The 6,497-nt window shown below is 39.2% G+C and overlaps 1 pseudogene; it reads left to right on the forward strand.

Annotated features, from left to right (window-relative positions):
• The first annotated feature begins 4,882 nt into the window (after positions 1-4,882).
• On the forward strand, positions 4,883-5,625 carry LOC147627367 (uncharacterized; annotated as a pseudogene).
• Positions 5,626-6,497: the final 872 nt, after the last annotated feature.

The raw sequence follows: 6,497 nt of genomic DNA on the forward strand, positions 1-6,497 counted from the left end.
AGTTTTTGGTTATGCCATTTGGTTTGACCAATGCTCTAGCTACTTTCAGCCGTATGATGAATCGCATATTCCTTAAGTTTCAAAGTTTTGTTATAGTGTTCTTTGATGACATTCTTGTTTTCAGCAAGGATCGACAAGAGCATGAACAACACTTGGAACAAGTGTTCAACCTTTTGAGAGAAAATGAATTGTATGTCAATCCTGAAAAGAGTTCTTTCTTTCAAAACGAGATTGAATACTTAGGTCATATAGTGTCGGCGGCTGAAGGGATTCGTGTAGATCCTAAGAAAATTGAGTGTATAGCTTCTTGGCCTAAGCCTATGAACATACATGATCTTAGATCTTTTCTTGGCCTATGTAGTTATTATAGGAAGTTCGTCAAGAATTTTGCTTATATTGCTCATCCTTTGACTGAACTCCTTAAGAAAGCTACAAATTTCAATTGGACTGAAAAGCAAGATAAATCTTTTGCAACACTCAAGAATGCTTTAACACAAGCACCAGTTCTAACACTACTTGATTTTCAAAGACCATTCTTTATAGTAGTGACTGATGCTAGTGGCAAAGGATTTGGAGCTGTTCTTATGCAAGACAACCATCCTATTGCTTATCAAAGTAGAAAGCTTAAGCCTGCAGAGCAAAATTATAGCACATATGACAAGGAATTAGTAGCAGTAGTGCATGCTTTGAAAATCTGGAAGCATTACCTAATGGGCTCTGAATTTCTTATCAAGACGGATCAACAAAGCATTAGGCATTTGCTTTCGCAACCCCTTATTTCAGATAGGCACATCAAATGGGCATCTTTCATTCAAAGTTTCCAACCTATGATTCAATACCAACGTGGAAAAGAAAATGTTGTTGCCGATGCTTTGAGTCGAAGACCAAATATCAACAACATTTCCATTATTGAAAGTGAACCATTTGTACTTATGAAAGAAACTTATGAAGTTGATCCAGATTTTTCTGCAATATGGATCAAATTGCGTGAAAACAATTGGACACCTCAAGGAAGTTATTCTCATAATGATGGCTATCTTTTCTTTGAGAAAAGATTGTGTGTTACTCAACCTTATAGACAACTTGTCTTGGAAGAGATGCACCAACCACCATTTGTGGGACATAGAGGAGTTTTCGCAACACTTCAAGTAGTTTCTCGAGAATTCTTTTGGCCTCATTTGAAGAATGATGTAGCTGAATGTGTAGCTGAATGTAACATTTGCCAAGCAATTAAAAGCTACAAAGGCAAAGCTTTAGGATTGCTTATGCCTCTACCCATTCTTGATAGACCATGGGAACAAGTGTCTATGGACTTTATTACTAGTTCCACTCATCATGACATGATTTGGACAATAGTGGACAGGTTTAGTAAGCAAGCCTATTTCATTCCATGTAAAAAGACACTAACTTCTTAGCAAGCCGTGAACATATTTGTCAAGCAAATCTTTGTTCATCATGGACTACCCAAAGTGATAGTTTCTGATAGAGATTCTAAATTTTGTAGTCACTTTTGGGTTGCTCTTTTCTCAAACTTAGGCACTAAGTTAGATTTTTCCATGGCTTTCCATCCGGAATCGAATGGACAGATCGAAGTCACAAATAGCACTATCCTAGATATGCTTAGAGCCTATGTTTCCCAGCAACCTAGTGCACGGGATAAGTAAATACACCTACTCCAATTTGCTTATAATAATACTCCTCATACTACTACTGGTCGAGCACCATTTGAGATTATCTATGGTAGAGCTTTGCTTATTCCGGCTACTAGACTCTCCCATAAGATTGAAGCTGCTGACCAATATGTTAGAGACTTTGATTGCATTTTATCAGAAGTGCGTGATTGTATTTCAAGAGCTCAAGAGAAGTATACATCTCAAGCAAATAGGAAGCGTAAAGATTTTTCATTTCAAGAAGGTGATTATGTACTTTTGAGAATTGAAAAATGGCGATTAAAGAGTGTGGAAAAATTCCCTGCACTTAAGCTAGCGCCTAGATATTATGGGCCATTTAAAATCCTTCAAAAGATTAATGATGTGGTCTATAGACTAGAGCTTCCATCTAATTGGAATATCCACAATTCTTTTCATATCCATCTCTTGAAACCCTTTCGAGGAACACTTCCTACTCACCCAACATATGAGGACCAACATATGAGGAACCACCTCTTATTGAAGGAGAGGAAGAAGTACTAGTTCCTGATGTTGTCATTGATCAAGAGATAACAACAACAAGAACAAGTAATCAATACTTCAAGTATCTTTTGACTTTCAAGAATCATCCTCAAGAGGATGCTAAATGGATGCCTGAGAGATTCTTCCGAGTTTACCCTGAAATTCTTCATTCTTTTCATACCCAGCAAATCCGCAATTGAGGACAATTGCAAACTTAAGCAAGAGGGATGTCATGAGAATATATTTTAAGTCCTCTAGAAAAATATTATTTATCCCCTCTTGAGTAATTTGGGGACGCCTAGGTTACTCTTGCGTCATGCCGGCTAGGTTAATATCGTGGGTGACACCACTATAAATATTAATACGTGTGGTATATGACGTATGTTTGAGGCCATCTATGATTATTTCAGTTAGGTTCGTATGGCAGGGTGATTCCTGGGGTACTTACGCCTGGTAGTCATGAGTTGGTTATGATTTGTGCCTATTTAATATTTGTGGGATAATTTAATTATTAATTGGGCTTATATTTTCAGGTGATGAAGACGATGGAAAATGAAGAGTTTACTTTGGAAGAAATGTCGGTTCATCACATTTAATTTTTGGCAAGCATAGTAGCTTGCAACCTTAGCAAATGATTTTTCCATTTTGAACTTTAGGAAAGATACATTTATAATGTGGAATTTATTAAAGCCTATGGCTTTACCCTAGTCCCAATATTTGACACTCTATTTTTGTAAAAGAAGAGTGCCATGCTCTCTAAAGCACATTTTGTATATTTTGGGGCTATAGCCTATTTTTGGTGGAAAGAAAGCTAATAAAGAAATACTCTTGTGTAGGGGAAGGCCACGCACAAGAGGGGGGAAGATTGCACCCAGCACGGTCTATTGAGCTAAGTATTTTAATTTTGTTAAGTGTTTGAATTTCAATTAATTTGATTTAGTTGAAGATTGCAAAGCATTGGTTTTTATGGTTGAATCAATTCTTGTGAATTCTCTACTCTTCCACAATCTATCCTAGAGTAAGATTCCGGTTGCAAGACTCCAACAGATGTCTTGAAGAAAATCAGGGACATCAAGCAGGGGAATATGTTAGTGGAAGATTATGCTCAGAAATTTAGAATTTTGGTTGATAGATTGCAGGGCAATGAAAGACCCACAGATGAAATGTTAGCAGGATACTTCTTGAAGGGTTTAAGGAAAGGTTTGAAGAATGTTGTGGCAAGCATTGACATTGCAGGTGGAATCAATAATCTACTTATTATTGCTGCAGCTAGAGTTGAGAAGAGGCTTGCCATGACCAAGATCAGTAGTAAAAGCAGGGTTAGCTCTGATTCAGAAGAAGGGTCGAAGCAGAGTCTGAGTCGCCTGAGCAAGAAAGTGAATCAGAAGTTTCATCAGCCAGTGATGATGAGGGAAGTAAAGAAAAGAAGAAGAAGCATAGTGCTAAGAAGAAGAGGGATAAGAAGGATAATGAGGAGGATTTCGTAAGTCAGTTAAAGAAAATTGGATATTCTATTGTAGCACCAAAAGAGAAGCAGTTTTGTCAGATTTGTGAAAGAGAAGGCCATAGCACTGCTGAGTGTGCTGGTATAACCCTAATAATAGGGCCAACTCCCAATGGAGGTAGAGGAAGAAATAATGTGGAAGCTAATCAAGTAGCTCCATGTAGAGGAAGACCACCATTCCAGAGACCTCCCCGACCTCCAAGACCACCTTGGAGGAATCAGGAAAATAATTAGAGAAGACCACCTGGAGTAATGCCATGTGTGTATTGTGGTGCACCAGATCATGGGGTAGGCCTGAATTGTGCATTATGGTTGAAACATAGAGAAGAAAGAGGGATGCCAGTGGTACAGTACAATCAAGATTACCAGCAAGCAAGGCCTCAACACAGCAACAACAGAATCAGCCATAGGCTCAAGCAAATGTGATAATAATTGACACGACTCAGCAACAAGAACCAGTAGAGGTGCATGAACCAAATCAGGAGCAGCTTATCAAGGAACACTGTGATGAGTGGGCATGTGATTGCAACCAATGTTATGAAAATCAGGATGTTGATGTGATGGCTGTTATCAGGTCTAAAGGTAAAGGACCAATTGATTGGAAAGAGCACAAAGGAATTAGGGATCAAGTACAAAAATAGGTCAAGCATGAACAGAGAAATCAAATTTTGGATGAGATGAATACAGACAATCAGGTTGGTAAGCAGAAGGAGCATGTGGAAGTCAAGCCTAAAGTGAAAGGAGATCAAAAGGATTGGTTTGAGGTATTGATTAACTTTCCATTGCAGTTGTCCTTAGATCAAATGTTATGTATTGTACCAGCATTCAAGGAGAGGTTGTTGAATAAGCTGCTAGGTAAGGAATATGAAGTTCAAATGAACCAAACAGCTGAGGCAGCAGTGCATAAGATTGATCTAGCAGATGTTGATTTTATAGTTCCTGTCTCATAAAGGTAACTTTTCACGGTAGCTTATTTGAAGAAGTGTTGCTTGATGGAGGATCTAGAGTTAACATATTAGCTGAGTCAATCTATCAGAAAATGCAGTTGGGAAAGTTAGACCCAGCACCTTTTCAGGTTAAGATGGCAGATCAGAGAAGGGTTCAACCTTTAGGGATTCTGAGGCAGCAGTCCATTCAGATTGCAGGTATGAATTTTTTGGTGAACTTTGTGGTTTTGAAAATGGAGCAGGGCGATGCTTCTTATGAGATGTTATTGGGAAGACCTTGGTTCAGACTAGCTAAAGTTAAGCAGGATTGGGGTGAAAATATGGTTGTTCTAAAAAAAGGTAAATAGGTGGTAACTATACCTATGCTGGACAGGAGGAACATTCCTTTCAAAGAGAGACCATTGTATGCTGGACAGGAGGAACATTCCTTTCAAAGAGAGACCATTGTATGCCCAAACCCATTAATTTGGCAGAGGAAGTTGAAGATGATGAGGAGGATGCATTTTTGAAGGCCAATCCATCAATTGTGCTTGTCTTTGAAGTTGATGTTGAAGGGATCTTGCATAAGGAAGATGAGTCAGTGGAAACAAGCTCTCATCTAGTTCCTGGACAGGTAATAGAAGGATCTGAATTGATACAGATGGTAGATCAGAATGAAGTCTCTAGCTCAAAAGAAGCCCTAGATCAAGAAGAGAGGGAAACAAGCTCTGATCTAGTTCCTGGACAGGTAATAGAAGGATCTGAATTGATACAGATGGTAGATCAGAATGAAGCCTCTAGCTCAAAAGAAGCCCTAGATCAAGAAGAAAGGGATATGGCAGAAAAGATATACAACAAGAGATTTGGAGGTTCCAACAACAGGGTGAAACAGGATGAGTTGAAGGAGCTCAATTTGGGCACAAATGAGGATCCAAAGATGGTAAAGGTGAGCATTCATGTGGAAGGACAATTCTTGAATGATCTATTTCAGCTATTGCTGGAGTATAAGGATGTATTTGCATAGGATTATGCTGATGTAAAAGGTATTGATTGAGATCTGCACCAGCATCACATCAATCTTATGCACTTCCGATTGTGCAGTAGAGGTACAGGATGAATCCAAACTTTGCTCAATAGGTTAAGTGAAAAGATGTAGGGGAGAAGAGAGCTTGAGCTCTTGCAAGCACACACACACTCACAAAACCCTAAGAGAGAACACACAAGGTGAGAGGCTGAAAATCTTCTTTTTCTTTACTCAACACTCAACACACCATCATATACAAAGATAAGAGTACACACAAGGTGAGGCGCTGAAAATCTTCTTTTTCTTTACTCAACACTCAACACACCATCATATACAAAGATAAGAGTACACCATCATATACAAAGATAAGAGTACACACAATATGAAAGGTACCCAACCAAATACATACTAGGGTTCTCTATAGTGTGAACCTAACTAAATGAGCTGGCACTATAACTATGCCAGTCTCTAGAATGGCTGTCACACAGCCTGTCATCCCACTGGCCGCATATCACTCATGATCTCACCAACCATGCCAGTGGTGTAAGTGTGGGGACTATCCCCCAGGCGGGTCATGAGTGTCCACCGCCTCACTAGATGAGCTCGATATCTCAACACTCTCCCTCGAGCTCAACTCACTCTCATGTACACCAAGTGAAGCCCTGAATCTGCGTAGCTTCTCTGTACCCAATGCTTTGGTGAAGATGTCAGCGACCTAATCCTGTTTGGTGCTGACATAAACAAGGTCAACGTCTCCTGCCAAAACCTTCTCTCTGACAAAATGATAGTGAACCTCTATATTCTTCGTGCAAGCATGAAAAACTGGGTTCCTGGCCAACTTATACTGCTAATGTTGTCGCAAAAAATGACAA

The sequence above is a fragment of the Cibotium barometz genome, chromosome 21 (assembly GCF_041138505.1).
Source record: "Cibotium barometz isolate CiBa-2024 chromosome 21, ASM4113850v1, whole genome shotgun sequence".
Lineage (NCBI taxonomy): Eukaryota > Viridiplantae > Streptophyta > Polypodiopsida > Cyatheales > Cibotiaceae > Cibotium > Cibotium barometz.